This window comes from Dromaius novaehollandiae, chromosome Z (assembly GCF_036370855.1).
Source record: "Dromaius novaehollandiae isolate bDroNov1 chromosome Z, bDroNov1.hap1, whole genome shotgun sequence".
Lineage (NCBI taxonomy): Eukaryota > Metazoa > Chordata > Aves > Casuariiformes > Dromaiidae > Dromaius > Dromaius novaehollandiae.
In genome coordinates, this window is record NC_088132.1 from 30,779,600 (window position 1) to 30,794,596 (window position 14,997).

Below are 14,997 nucleotides of genomic sequence, written 5' to 3' on the forward strand. Positions count from 1 at the left end.
TAAATGGCAAGATTCAAAAAGTGAAGCATTCAAAGCTAAACCAAACATTGCAAAGATCTTTCGTGATCTTGATTTTAATACCAGTGGCCTTCCTACCATTCCTAGACACCTGCAGAGTTGATTCAGTGCTAGCAACTGTCTGATTTTTTTAGCAGCTGTTCATTTCACTGACAGAAGTAGCAAAATCTATGATTTGCCAGTTAGAAGTGTCCTTGGCTTGTTTGAGAGCCAACTGAGAGCTCCAGCATCCAGTGAGCTCTGAGACGTAGTGCCAGGACAGCTATGCCAACAGTTATCAGAAATGGATTGCTCCAAGAGCTTTAACCATTCATGCCACACTGAGTGACAAAATGAAGTATCTAATTAACTCTGGGAAGATGAATGCTTTTATGTGTATCCTAATCTCAGGTCACAGGGCTTTTGGCTATCTTGCATAGCATATCTTAATGTGCAAAAAAGCACGTTTCTTCATCCTGTGATCATAACATGACTGCAAAGTCTGGGCCTAGTAACCAAGCAATTTTGATGCTGTAAGCCACCATGAGTTATCCGAAAAGGCAAGTTCCTGTTCTTTTCCTTATCCCTCATTCCTTGGGAGTGGGAAATACATCTTTCAATTTGTATAATGAAGTCAGACCTATTGATAATACGTTTGTTATTCTTAGTCAGCTGTACCATGTGCCTTAATAAGATGCCCTTGCAGTTGCAGTGGTGAAAGTCGGTAGCCTACATGCTGAAAAAAAGAAAAGAATTTTGAATTATTATAACCACACTGTGGGCCAATTTTTCTGTCGATGTAAGTTGGCAAAACTCTGAGATCAATGGAGCTGTATAAATCCACATTTGTAGGGAATTAGGCCATATGTGTTTTCAAGAAAGAGGCGGCATGAATTTCTAAAAGATGTGGAAAAGATTTGAAGCCTTAATTTTGTAATAGCTCATCTTTAAAGTGAAGAAACTGCACAGAGAGGAAGCGATGCCATGCAGAAACCCATTGCCTAGAACCACCCACAGTTCTGTAGCCGGCATTTAATAGTGACGTAGCTAGCTTTTAACAGCATTCAACAGTGTCAAGGGAGTGCAAGGTATTGATATATTTGAGAATTCTCTCAATTTTTAGAATTTAATTAAATTTAAGGATCATTGGCTAGCAGGACAGGTGAAATTTTATCTACATATAGATTGTCTTTTTTTCACTGTTTTCAAAGTACAGAACCTTCAGTATGTCGTTCTGTTTGATCACTGGGCTTAGGTGTAGGACTGCCACATTTTACATTTGCTCGGAGGCTGACTCAGGGTGAATACATCCACCCCGTCCACCACGGAGGCTCTGGCTCTCGGTCTGGTAGCTCAAGGACAGCACTGGGGTTGCTGCTCTGCCTACAGGCTTGGGTGCCCTCCAGGGAAATCCGATGCACGAGGCAGGTGGTGCATACCAGGCACGGAGCGAGCCATCAGGATGCCTCCTGGTTGAACTGCCTGGTAAATCAGCAACGGCCGGGCACCAAAGAGAAAACCCTTCGTGGGTTGTATCATGGCAGGTGACTCCTTGCTTGGCTACAACCAAGAGCGAAGTAAATGTGGAGATGCCAAGGTAGGGCTTTGGCAGTTTTCTGGGTAGGAGTGGGTTGTAAAGGGGGTGTACGATGGGGTGAGTTCTGTTCGTCCCGGGTGTTAACAGAGCCCGTCAGCTGCGCCGGACCGCGGGGACATGGAGGCGGCCGTTGCGCCACGCCCCAATGTCCGAGGCGGTACGGTGGCGGTTGGCGAGGGGGCGGGGCCCGCGGGATACGTCACGCGCGTGGGCGGGGTCCGGAGAGCCCCGGGGCGGGGCGGCGTGCTGGGGGTGGGGAGGGGAGTCCCCGGGTTGATGAGGTCATCAAAAGGCGCCGCGGCGGGCGGGAGCCGGAAGGCGCTCGGCGCGAGAGTGGCAGGTAAAGCCGTTGGGCGCCCGCGGCCACTGCGGCGTCCGGCGGGGCGGGAAGGGAAGGGGGTCGGCGGCCGGCGGCGGCACGGGCGGCGGCACCGGCACCGCTCATCCCGCTTCCCTTTCCCCTCCTCCCCGCGCACCCCTTCCGGCGCCGACCTGCTTGTGGCTCCCGTGATAAGCGTGACCCCCCTATCGCTTCTCCGTCGCTCGCCGGGCCCGGCCTCGCCCCACGGAGCCCCCGTCCCGGGGCGGCGGGACGTGCGGTGGCCAGGAGCCCCGCAGGCCGCCACAGCCGCGCTCTGACGGGCGCGCTGACAGCGTGACCCGCCGTGTTTCCCCCTATGGCTGTGGGCTGGTCAGCCGAGCCCTTCGCGAGGCTCTCCTGGGAGTGATAAGGGCAAAGTTACCGTCTCTGCCTTGTTTATAGGGTAATTACTGCAGCTGGAGAGGTACAGTGATGAGGAAGCAAAGTCAGGTGTATACCACCTGCAATGCCTGTTGTCTTTTTTCCTTTGATGCAGCTTCAATCTGTGCCCTTCTTATAGGACTCTAGTCTGAAGTGTAATTTCCTGAAAGAACTTCAAGTATAATTATGCTAAAGCTTCTCAAAGCTGGCTTGCATGCTGTTCTGCTCATTGGCCACATCTAGCACTTGGAAATGTGTAGGTAAAACTCATGCTATCTTAACAAGTGGCATTTTATAATTCATCTGCAGATTTCATATTAGTGGTATGTTAAGTTCTTTATGCTGGGATAATTCTTAGCTCTGCAGAGGTCAGTTTGAGTGACCTATGAGGCTTGCCAGTGTCAACATTGGAAAAAGAAGACTGATTTTTCTGATTCCAGACCTGGGAAAATGGTTCTTTTTTATCGTGGGTAGTATTCACATATGGTAGTTGCACTGAGTTACAAACAGTCATACTAGTTCTGTGTCAGTTAGATTTGGATGCTTCCTTTATAGGGATACCCTCTCACTTGCATGCTCTTGTGAAAATCAGATCCACTTCCTTGTGTATATTGAGTGGAAATAAAATCCTATAATGCTGTTCAACATCTTGAAATGGTATTGTAAAATACAAAGCTAAAAGTTTCAGCTTTACACAAATTGGTCTTATATAATCATAGTAACTGTAAATTTGCAAAATTTTAGTTGCAAATGTTTGGGCTCTGGTTAATGACTTAGATATTTGGACTTTACTACAAAGAACTGCAAATGGACCCGGGATCAGGAAGCTTACAGGGATGAACTCAGGGGTGAGTTCGTGTTGCATTTCCTAGCTTAATTAATGTTTCTGACTCAGTCTTTGGTGAGTTATGTTTTCCTTTGGAAGTGGGTATTTCCTGAGGGCAAGGGGACTGTTTGATGTCTTTGGATTTCTGCTCCTATTTGAGCTGACAAAAGGAGTAGCTGGTAATTTTGAATGTCTTTAAATGTTAGGTGGAGAGCAGCGTAAGTTAACACCTGCATGTTGAAAGCAGCTGAGTTAACTTTAATGTAGGGACAAAGCAAATCGTGCTTGATTGAAAGTGAACAGAACCCAAACATGGCATTAGTTTGCATTGTCTTTTAAATGTGGATGAAAAGTTTGTTTGCTTATATGTATAGCATCTGAATACTGGCCAGCGGCATGGAGGGAGATCTGTGATCCTGAAATACTTTTATACCTTTTTAAAGAACATATATGAATACATAATACAAACAAGTTGGTGTCTGCACTTCAGAGATCTTGTTTGCAGTCCAGAGTATTAGCTTAAATTACCAGTTAGACTACATGTGCCAGGCTATGGAGACACTCATCTTTGTTGTCTGTTGTTCAAAGGGAATGATACCGACAGAACAGACAGTTGGGAGAAGTATTTTCAAACAAACCAAGCATAAATTGGTAGGGTTTGTCTGACGGGCCTTAGTTTTGTAGGTAACTCAGCTGGTGTAAATTTCTATTTAATTGCTTTAATTGGCTATTATTTCAGGGAACAAGTTTGTGTATGGTCTGAAAAACAGAACCTGAGAGAACTGGCTTCCAGCTTGGGTGTTAATGCCTAACTTGTGTCAGCGTTTGTGTGTGAATAAGTTTGTGCAGCTCTGATTTTGCACAAGAAGTATCTTGGTGGATTATTTTCAAGGCATCAGACCTATTTTTTTTATTTGTGAGAATATTCATGTATCAACCAGTTAACATATTAGAATTTTTGGAACAGCTTTTAGTTGAGAATACTCCAGTGCTTGGCAGATATGAAATACAAATTGTAACTGCCTGGTTTGGTTGAAGATTGGTTCTCTTTATCTTTTCTTCTAATGCAGCCCTCTTTTATTCATTTCTGTTCTCTGAGATTTTGGAAATAGCTAAAGTTACGTCCTCTGAAATAGGAGGTTTCCTGTGTATTTATTCACAGACGAGAACACACGTTTGTTTGTCATAGTCTTACATATTGCAATAAAGACTTACCTTAAGCAACTACATTTTATACCTATCTCTTGCTGTAGCATATTGACAATGCAAGTGAATCCCTCACTCACTAATCTGACAGGAGTAGCATCAAATAAAGTATGTGCTTGGAAAAGGATGAGATTACACTGTGTTCTTTGTAGTGTATTTCTGGCTTGTGTCACTATATTATGGAGGCATCTCTAATGACTACTTATCTTCTTTGTTAAGATTTTCAGTTAAAGTAGTATATATGTTTTGTTCTTGCAATTAACTGCACTGTAAGAGCAAGGAATATCAATTTATGTCATGCAATTTGTAGCTTTCTTTGTAAAATATTCAAGAGCCTTTGCGAAATGTGCCAAGAGATGTATCTAGTATTATTTAATTGACCACATTAAGCACTTATTTTATTTTCATGTGTAAATAGTTTAATCATTCTTACTTTCTGGGAAGGCGATATCTTAAACAGATTTTTTTTTAATAGCTTGATGGATAATTTGCTTAATATTCCTGGTAAAACCTCTTGCTATTATAAAAATGAATATAATACTGGATTTAGACAAGGCATGTAATTCTGCCATGCAAACCTAAAGGGCACCAAACATATGAATTCCTATTGCTTTATTCTCTGTAGAAGTCAGGTTCAGTCTCTCTGGGAGCCTGAGTTCTGCAAGTGGGCACGTAGTTGTGGAATATCTTTTGTACCCTTTCAGAAATGTCTTATGTTTCTAGCTTTGGCTTCAGATCTCTCTAAAATCAGTGGAATAGGACTCCGGTTATTCTGGAGTCTGTGTGCAGGGACTGAAGAAGGAATGGATCAAACACTGAGGGAAATCCCTCAGCACTCATGAAATTCAGAATGATTTGGAGAAGTCCTGACTGTCCTTGTTGACCATGCCAAGTTTAAGAGCACAGAGTTAGAGGAGGTGAAATAGTCTGTGCTCTGCACAGCCATTTGTAGTTGGTAATTGTTACAAACATCAGAAATTCATTTTTGCCTTTCATTTGTTTCAGCATAGTAGTTAGTACCTGTGCTGGGTCTCCCAAGAAGTTCGGATGGTAATCCATTTTTCTCATGTGGATTAGTAGTGTTAAAGTGGAATTACACATAGACAGGAATGCCTAGCTGTTAGCAACAGAAAATAACAGCTTCCTGGAATAAGGAGATGTCAGTGTAAATTATCAGAACTGATCATTCTGTAGGCTTTTTTTACAGGCTATTTACAGGTTTAACTATTCCATCTTGTATAATAGCTATTCAGACTTTCTTAATTTATTATTTCTACCAGAGATATTCCCAAGGTAGTTCACTTGCATCTCTTCCCCCCCTGTGGCCCCCCTCCCCCCCCAAACTTTCTCCTGTAGGATGATACTATGTTTTGAAATTCTTCCCTTCTCCTGTAACTGTAGCAAAACAACCAAAACTCTGCATTACTGACACAAACATTCTTTTTGGCTGTAGGCTCTTTTTAAGGAAGTTTGTTCTCCACTCTTGTCTGCTTTGTTAAAATGATGCTTTATTTTTGCCTGGAAGCTCTTCTCTTGGGTATGTTTTCAGAGGCATGTGATTCTAATTCAGGCTGATGCTGCCTGTATTAAGTGGAACAGCAATGTTATACAAATATCACTCCATGAAGGATTACTTCTCCCCTGTTTACTATTCTTTGTGCCTTTTATTCAACTGTATTATGCACAGATGTTCAAGACTGACTATTCGTGTGGGCCACCATCTGCTATTATTGTTGCTTGTTCTTTTGCAAACACCTATCTTCTAAAATATTAAAATTATCATCTAGCAATTAGCTTGAATTATATTTCTGAGTTATGAAGTACATTTGAAAAAGAAGGTGCATTGACTGTGTGGTATATTGAAGTGTTCTGTAATAATTTGGATTCATAGTATCCCAAAATTAATAATTTGTTACTTTTGTGAGGTTCAAGAACTATGAAATGAAAGACTACTTAAAAAAACAATTGTCAAGAGCTCAGGTTAAGATTGAAGTTCTTAACTTGTCCTGATATTTAGGATCCAGCTAATGATCCTACACTTGTAGAGGTGAATTACATTACACTTATAGAAAAATGAAAACTGGATATTCTTACTACACGTAAAGTATAGAGAAAAATATTGCGGAAGACAGTGCTGTGTAAAAGAAATAAAAAATATCAGAAATAATGACTCCAGTGTGTTCTGTATGATGACAGATGACAGTACCTTGATATGTGCATAAACTAGTGAGAGACTTGTCCTATTAAAAATCTACAAATACTGACTCACACCAGCATATTTAGGAAGCAGAAGTAGAAGGTCTAATATTTCCATGTACAGACAAAGCTCAGATATCTACAGAGGACTTCTGAAACATACAGCAAGGATATTCAACAGCTTCAACAGTTGAGGTGGTATATTTCTTCTAGTGTGTGAATACCATGACTGCAACTTATTCTCTAGTCCTATTAAGGAGGAATAAAAGAAAAACTAAAATGCAGAATGAATAGAAGTTCAGTTATAAGTATATTACATAACTGGACCACAAAACAAGCCCAATGATAACTTTTTTTTTTGAGTCATGCTTTGATGTTCATGGAGCAGAATGCATATAAATGGCTTCTGGTTGTCTGGAAAACGTTTTAGAGCTATTTAAACCATATTAGTAACAACACAGCATGCATTAGATCAGTATGTGCAAAGTGTGTGTGCGCATATATAGGGAAGATTTTCCATTTGTGTGTAGTTAGTGTAGTCTGTTCTTTTCGTCTAAACAAAACGAAAACCCTGTTTCTCATTCTGTCTTTCAGACCCCTCCTCCTCGCAGTGACAGAGGAGAATGTTGAAGGACAAATGTTAGCCTGAGTGAGTTCCATGATCAAACACCCTGTTTGGGAATTAATTCTGTACTTCGTCAGAATCTGCATTCAATTAATCAGAAAGAAGTAGGGAAGAACATGGCCTTTGTATACCTAGGCTTGACTTGCAAATGTGCTTAGCATTGCAGCTCCTATTGAATTTTCTTAGAATTCTGATAAGCTGAATTTTAGGACTTGCAATTGAAAACACTTCGGTGGAATAATTCTATTATGATTTATGTGAATATTTGAGAAGACTTAATTGCAGAAGAGAGAGAACTTGCATTTGGTCTCTGTTGGAATCAAATGATGAATTAAATCACTATTTACTGCCTATTCTGTTTAACACCCCCCCCAAATTATTATCTATAAAAGATGTCACAGCTCAAATAAAGAGAAGAACCTAGCATGTACGAGCATATTTGCTTGTTCTATGTCTACATATTTTTTTCTACATACTTCTCATCTGTCTTTTTTACTTGTCATTGCATCTTTTGTGTTCTGTGAACACACACATACTTGCTTTCTGTCTCATCTGGATGGTTTTGCCACATTGTGCCAATAAGGGACAGTCTATGTGTAGATACCGAACTTCAAACATAATACCAGCATGGTTGTTAATTGCTGTTTCAACAGCAATACTGATTCAAAGCGAAGCTATAAATTACTAGCACTTGAACAGATGCAGAGCTATATATGACCTAACCTTCAGTTACTGATATCCACATGGTCTTTCTAAAAAATAAAAAAATTAGCCTCTTTTAGCTTTGATAGTACATACTGCAATAATTCCTACCCTCCTCTTTTGCTGAAACACATGCTTGCTTGCTTCTTTATCAATTTTTGCTTATCTTTTTTTTTTCACTTGGTTTGATTTCTGATTTGCTTGTATTTTGTTTCCTCTGTCATCCTGTTGTCCATTGCTACAGAAGTTGGGTATATAATTGACAACTGCCTTGATCTTTTACTTTTTTCTTAATACTAAAAGGCTGTGTATTTGGGCCAAATGAACAGTTCTTCTCTGACCTTTCTTCTTGAAGAAAACTGAGACATTTTTCCAAAGTGGTTCAGATCCAGTATTAGATAAGCCAGGCATAGACCTAAGGAGAAGTAGATATCCATCTTGTGTGGAATGCCACCATGTATTTTAATTTCATAAGTTAGCAGTCCTATTGAAGCCAACGCATCTGCTTATCTTGTGTCAAGTTAAATTCTTATGTAAAATGGCTCTGGGCCCAAATTAAACATTCAGATCATTTTTCTGGCTCTTAATCAGGTAACTATCATATTTATGCCTTAAAATATTTCTACTAAATTGTTCTCAATTCTATGCAGCCTCATGCTGGTGTTCTGTATTGTAAATGCTGTATGTTTTCCAAAGATGTATCATATTACTAATAAATTTCTTGTTAATAAACCAGATGTAAATAAAATAGGTTTAAAAAGCACAACTGTTTCGTAGCTCTACCAATATTCGCTTCCTTTTTTTTAATCTGGAAAATACACTTTGTTAACATTGATAGTATTTATCATCTCCTGTCAATTGCTTTGGTCTGATATGAGTCTGAAGTTGTAAGAAAAGTATTTTAATTTGAATGGATTTTTTGTTGTTTGTATTTTATAACCACTGGGAAGAAGCACTTGTAATTTAATTTTGAATAGATAACTTTATTGCATTTGTCCTCAGCTGGCTTAATACATAGTGGTGTAGCATCAGCTACGCACAAGAGGGCACACTAAGTCCTCTGGAATATAATTAGTGAAAGACTTATCAGTTGGGATAAATCAATATCTGCAAATAAAGCAATTAAAGCACACTTAGAATGTGGTTTCATGTATAATTCTTAACAAATGCTATGTATAAATATTTTTATGTATGTGCCAAAAGTTAACTAATCTTTCATTAAAATCCTTTTGATTTAGTTAAGTAAAAATTGTAAACTTCTGTGACTGAAAATGAGCAAAAGATTGTTTTCAGGGGGAAAAAAAGACAATTTTTTAATGTGTCACTTTTTTATGATGGTGTGTTACAGACAAATCATTATAAAAATTAAGTTCACATAGTCAAGTAGAATTCCAGTTTTTAAATGTAAACATTTAAGGATCTAAAAGCTTTTAAAGGGGTTCTTAACTTACAGTAAAATTTTTTCCTGTCTGTATTGTAGTTTTTATTTTGTATTCTGTCTCTGAGACAAGCACCGTGCTTCTCTGCTTACATCCACAAATGCATGGTACAAATGAGGTAACAAGTGATTTTTTTTTTTTTCCATATGTAGTTTTAAGGATCCTTTTCGCCTCAGTTTTTTTCTGTCCTAATGTTGGCTTTGCAATTCTGACCAATAATTAGCCTTCAGTAAGCATTTGGGCTTGCATTCATCCCTCCATTTCTAAGTAGACATCTATTGGCCCAGTTTTGATTAAAGCAACAGGTGTATCTCTCTACATCCTATACAGATTTTGAAAATTTGTCACATAGTTCGCAGAAAATGTCTTAAGATGTCTTTAACAAAGTCCTTAAAGAGCCTTTCTAAAAGTCAGTGAAGGCAATATTGTGTAGTCATCTGTCTGGGTACAAACAGTTAACATTTTTAAGTAGCCACTCTGAATAATGTGTAGAAGATCACCCTACTACTGCAGCAATGACATTTATATAAAAGATAAATACTATGTGAAAGTAAACTAGCAACCTCAAACTGCTGTGGTCTGACTGCTTCTTCACATACCTCCTACCTTGCAGTTTCTTGTTAAGCTGACCCTGAAGCTGAAGATTAATCTGTTTTGTTTTTCTTGTTGGTTCAGCTACATTCTGGACTTCTAATGAAAATTTAAAGGCTACCGTTTCCTGGGAGTCACTTTGGTGTAATCATCATTCTTAAAATGATGCATTTCTATTCTTATGCTTTATTTGCTTCTTATAGCTTCCTGAAATTCTTGACTTAATGCCTTAGTTTAACAAAACAACCTCTGCAGAATATGAAAAGGGCGGTATATTGTATTTTTAAAAAACTGTCTCTATATAATGCAATGCAGTATTACTTATGGTATGTAGTTTTATGTGCAAGACAGGTTAATGTCTTTCTTTTCTTTTCTTTTCTTCTTTTTTTTCCCCTCCTCTCCTCCCCTGTGCCTTTCTAAGAAGCTGGCTCCATGTTCTGCACCCACCCTCTCAGGTAGTTGGAGATAGCCGTTAAATCCTCCCTTAACCCTTCCTATCTCTGGTTAAGCAAATCTGGCTCCACCAGCCTCTCCTCCTCTGTTCATATGCTTCAGCCCCCTTAGCTGTTTTAGTAGCCCTCTGCTAGCCTTATTCTATCAATGAGCTTGCAGTTTGTCGAGAAACTTGTTTCTTTTCTTTCCAGATGAAGTTAGGCTGGATGAATTCTTCGACAATCAATTTATGAATATTTAGAGGAGAAAAACAGTCAGTAGAGACTTGTCAAAGCCAGTTGTTGTTTTAACAGTCCGATTTCTCTCTTACAAAACAGCTGGACTATTGGATAATGAAGAAACAATACATGCTTCACTTTACCTTTGGAAGGACTGTTGTGTCATATACTAACTTTAACTTGACTGTGAATTTCACTTTAATTTGTCAAAAATTAAAAAACTGACCAAACAAAACTCTTGGACACTTTCAGCATTTGTCAGTGGTTTGCTTTTCAACCATTTTAGCATTTTAAGTATGTTTCGGCATACTTGAATGTAGTTGAATCTGTTCTGGTTCAATGTTTGTTAACTGTAGATACAGTCGCATTGTTGGTTTAAGTTTGTCCAAATCTGAACGGCCACTGAAAGGGCTGGTCATACTCTGTCCCCAGCTGCCTGTTCCTGCCTCTCCTCCCAGGTTATCCTTTGCACTTGCATAGCTGCCTAGGAAGGAGGGCTGGGCAGAAATCTGAGGAAGAATGAGATTTCTTGGTGGCATCTCAGACTTAGATTGGCTTAATTTTGTTCTCACATTTTGTGCTTGCATGAATAAAATGATGGGAGGAGGTTAGTCTGGAGAGGTTGCAAGCACTTTGGACATCAGGATCGAAATGGTTTTGAGAAATGAGCTGAAAACATTAAGTTGCAAATCGATAGCAATGAGTACAAAGTATTACAGAAAGACAAATTCTGTGCAAAACTTGGAGAATTACCTTGTGATCATAGCAATATCGGACCAGATCTAATCTGGAGAGAACACTGAGGTTCAGAGGTTTAGGTTACTGAGAAACACCACTTCTAGCCTTAGCAATACAAATATTTATCGTTTTTCCTGCTGGGATTCTGTTGACCTTGCAGGTTTGTAGAATGAACAGTTTATGTAAATGGTCTTAATCTATTACAGGCAGAATGAGCTATTTTGACTCTGACCACAGTTTAAACTTTTTTTTTTTTTTTTTTTAAGCCTATTCTGAACAGCTAGTGTTGTGAGATTGGGATGTGCATGGAGGGAGGAATAGTGACCTTTAAAGAAGGAGGACTAGAAGGGTTGAGGAGTGTATGAGAGCTTTGACAGTGTACCTAGGTCCTCTCTAACCTTAGCTTTCGGGAATGTTACCTTACTGAAACTTGTAGAACAACAAAAAAAAAAAGCTTCGTTTGCAGGAAAAAAGATTTAATTAACTATTATGAAGAAGTGGATCAGGCTAACTACAGAAACTGAACAATTCCCTTCCACAGAGGTATTTAAAAAACAGAATAGAAGAGTGTTTGACATACTTCTATCTCATCTCAAGGGGGAAAACTAGATTCTTCCAATGAGGACTCTTCTAGGCACTATAATTAATCTATCAATCAGATGTGTGGGTATGTATGCAATAGCTGAGGCACAAGAAGATGGAGCAGACAAAAGGATATACTTGGAGAATATTTTTAATAGCTCTGGAGTCTGGTTGATATTGGTAAGAATGGACAAATTTGATAGAAACAGAGGAGAGTTGTCCAATAAAAATTCATTTTGCTGTGAAGGAAGGGCAACTTGTTAAAATTACAGCTCACACATGCAGAGTACATTATTTAAATAATGTCCTGCATGTATTTGACAGTTTGAACTGTTAGTGAGTTAATCTTTGGTATGTATTTGGAGCTGTGCAAGATTTGAGTCAGGTTAGGAGCTTTCTAAATACTTCAAACAAGGCCCAGCAAGCAAAGTGTGCACAGTTCACTTGCCCATTGAAAGTGCGTAGAGACACAGAAGTGGGCCAGAGCTGGGAGTTGCTTGCCTTAGCAAGGTGGGCAAATCTGTGCAACCCGAGTGAGGTGGCAGGAGTATTCTACCAATATCTAGCGTTATTTAGTACTGCTAAGTGTTTCAGATACAGAATACTGGCTATTGGTTTTATTTTAGGTGTGTGTTGTGTTGTTTTGTGGGTTTTTTTATTATTATTGTTTTTTAAAGCATTTTTGCATGCTTGCTTACCCATGAAGCAGGAATGGATCCTGGGGTCATAAGAATATGCTTGCCACGTTCTCCTTTGTGAATGCGTTGTGATAGCTTCTACTTAAATGATCAAACTCTTCTTCAAAAATATGACTCTTACTTTCACAATCAGAGAGGCATATTTCTATTCTGTGAGATTTCTAATTCAGTACACTATATTGAAGTTACAAGGTTAAGAGTTGCCAATGGTTCAAGAAGCTAACAGTGATGTGGGAAACACCTTGTTACCATTAAAAAGCTGGTGTGAAATGTGGCCCTTTTTTTACACACCTATAGTGCTAGTCTGAGAGTTGCACCAATGAAGGCTGAAGTATATTCTGCAAATGGTTACACATTATTATTTTTTTAATTGGATGACTATCCTGCAAGTTTACTGGGTTTTTTTCTGAACAAAAATCATCCATCAAAGAAAAACTTGTGAAGCTAGCTATTGTTTCAAATACTGGTAAGACTTGCTTCATCCCATTTTTTTCGCTGCAAATATTTAAAATTGTTACAGAAGCATATGACAGTTTAACACACTTCATTATTTTGAAATCTCAATTTGGATACAGTGTTAAATACTTTTATTCATTTTGTCTCATTTTGTTATTTTATATAACTTTGTACAAAGTTTTATACAAAGAACAATGATGGCTTATGCTATTCAGCACCTAGTAGAAAATATGTTGTTCTGTTAGCAAGCCTTGCTAATGATTTGCTATGTACTCCTCAGTAAGAGGCTTTATCTCTGTCGTTCTTGCACACACTTTCCCTGTGAGATTTTTTGAATTGCCAGAAGAGTTTTTCCTAATCAGAACCTTCAAGTGAAGTGAAGACTATCACTACGTTTCCAGACCTGAATTTGGTGGTGGTAAGGAAAAATGTGGCAAAAATGAATGTAGAGTTCCCACCTCCAGAGAAAGGAAGTATATAGTAGAGATATAAAATGAAGCGGAGGTCACATATGATAAATGATCCCAGCAATTATACTAATAGCAGCTTCTTTTCAGTTTGCTACAAATCATATTTTTCCGTAAGGCCTATTGCTGCTGCAGAAAGATGCTGAACTGTGCTTCAGTGGTTTTTTGGTGGATTGGTTTCCCACAGTCTTCGGAGCTGCCCAGTACCAGAGTGTTAGAGAACAATTTCTTCACGTTGGCTGCGTGTGCAGCAGCTGCGAGGCTTGTTTAGAGTTCCAAGGATTGGCTTCAGGGTGTTTTTTTGTTTGTTTGTTTGTTTGTTTTACTGCTTTTTAGTCTTTTTTTTTTTTTTTTGGCTACTTATTTATGTTGTAGAAATAACTGTGTTTCAGTTACTGAAATGGAAATTGTACAGATATGGCCAAAAGTTGTTTTAGGCTAGCCTCTAATAAAAGTGACATTTTTTGAAGTTTTTTTAAAATTTATAATATGCACCTGGCATTTCTTAATTATATAACTCTACAGTAGTACAAAAATGCTTAAAGCAAGCATCGCTTGCTGTGCATGACATAATAGGAAAATAGAGAACATGGAAAGGAAAGGATGTAATTTTGTTTATCATATACATCCTGTTAATGGTGGATGTTTTTGGCTTATTATTTGGTGATCAGTAACTTTTTGGAGGCTCCAGGCGTGGACCAGGTAGTATAGAAATAACACAAAAAAAATTTGCAGGCTGTTTGGTTGCTTACTTTTTTCCCCCCCCTTTGAATTCAGTGTATATATGTTTACAATTGAATACTGCAAATATGTTTGGTATTTGGTTGGTGTTTGGTTAGCTCTAGATCGGTACACCCTCGGCCTCTGAAGTATCAGAACTCCCTTGGCATCAGAGAGCCAGAAATTCACACTGAAGTTGTGTGTCCCAAGACTGTCAAATAGGTTCATGGTCATATATTTCCTTGGGCTTAAGTGCTCTCTTTAACGTCATTTTCTATCTCTTGGTGTAGACAAGCCCACCTGAAGTCCATATGTTTAGATTGATGTAGTTCACTGTAGCCTCATGATACAACTCCTACTTTTAAAAAACTAAAATTGGTGAAATTATCTTTAAATTCCAACATTTAAATTAAAAGCATGCACAGTTACCTTGTCTTCAGACCTTAATATATAAATTCACTTTCTTTCCTGCTCAGAACTCTACATAGGACCATCTCAAATTACCCAAGATACCACCTCACTCCATAGAATGTGACTCCCAGTGTGATGCTTTACTGGAGAAGTAAAACTATCACAGAAGATGGTGCTTTTTGATGATGGTTCCATATTGATATTGGATTAAAATAATTAGGATTAGTGAGCTCTCAGAACAGAATACCATATCAGCTTCTTTGTACAGTTCTGATGTAGTGTAGACTCCTTAAAATTATTTAATGAAAAAATTCTTCAGAGATTCTGAAGCCA

At 38.7% G+C, this 14,997-nt stretch overlaps 1 protein-coding gene across 14 annotated transcripts in view; it reads left to right on the forward strand.

Moving 5' to 3' along the window:
* Window positions 1-1,854: 1,854 nt before the first annotated feature.
* LOC135323554 (aminopeptidase O-like) overlaps window positions 1,855-14,997 on the forward strand; it is a 204,313-nt gene continuing 191,170 nt past the window's right edge. For 13 of the 14 annotated variants that reach the window (XR_010386199.1, XR_010386201.1, XR_010386206.1 and 10 more), the window contains exon 1: window positions 1,855-1,934. The gene's annotated coding sequence lies outside the window, so the exon portion shown is untranslated. Of the gene's footprint in view, window positions 1,935-7,158; window positions 7,214-14,997 lie in introns of all 14 variants that reach the window. The other variant, XM_064502218.1, reaches the window with a different exon arrangement.